Source organism: Sinocyclocheilus anshuiensis, unplaced genomic scaffold (genome assembly GCF_001515605.1).
Source record: "Sinocyclocheilus anshuiensis isolate Anshui unplaced genomic scaffold, SAMN03320099.WGS_v1.1 scaffold3403, whole genome shotgun sequence".
Taxonomy (NCBI): Eukaryota; Metazoa; Chordata; class Actinopteri; order Cypriniformes; family Cyprinidae; genus Sinocyclocheilus; species Sinocyclocheilus anshuiensis.
In genome coordinates, this window is record NW_015544684.1 from 68,750 (window position 1) to 69,248 (window position 499).

At 31.9% G+C, this 499-nt stretch overlaps 1 protein-coding gene across 2 annotated transcripts in view; it reads left to right on the forward strand.

The window, feature by feature from the left end:
• The window catches only part of LOC107698228 (paired amphipathic helix protein Sin3a-like), a 35,159-nt gene that overhangs the window by 3,025 nt on the left and 31,635 nt on the right, over positions 1–499 (forward strand). The gene's annotated exons all lie outside the window — the stretch shown is intronic.

Sequence of the window (499 nt, forward strand, 5' to 3'; positions counted from 1 at the left end):
CACTGCTCTTACCTAAATAACTTTTGTAGCTTAAATAAGAATCACTGAATATTGAATTCATAGTAAATACTAATCAGTGTTGTATTTTTCCTTTTTGATTACACTAATGTTAAAATGACATTTTTATGTAACTCGAGTAAAACACATACCGTTCACTTTCAGAAGTTGTTGTAGGGGTGCTTTCTTCTCACAAAAAGTTAAACATGTATGCTAGTTTGTTTGGAAACGGAGCTTAAATGTGGATTTCAAAGATTTCTTATCCTGCTGCACCCACTATAGGAACTAGTCAATGTCAAGCTTAAAGCATCATGGCAGAGCATTAAATTCGACTAGTCTGTGCAACCCGATATAGATAGATATACATATATATGTGTGTGTGTGTAACCTGAAAATGGCTAATAGTGTTAACTTTATTTACTGAAAATCTATCTTATCTATATTAGGGGTTGTACAGACTAGTCGACTATATATATATATATATATATATATATGTGGGGCT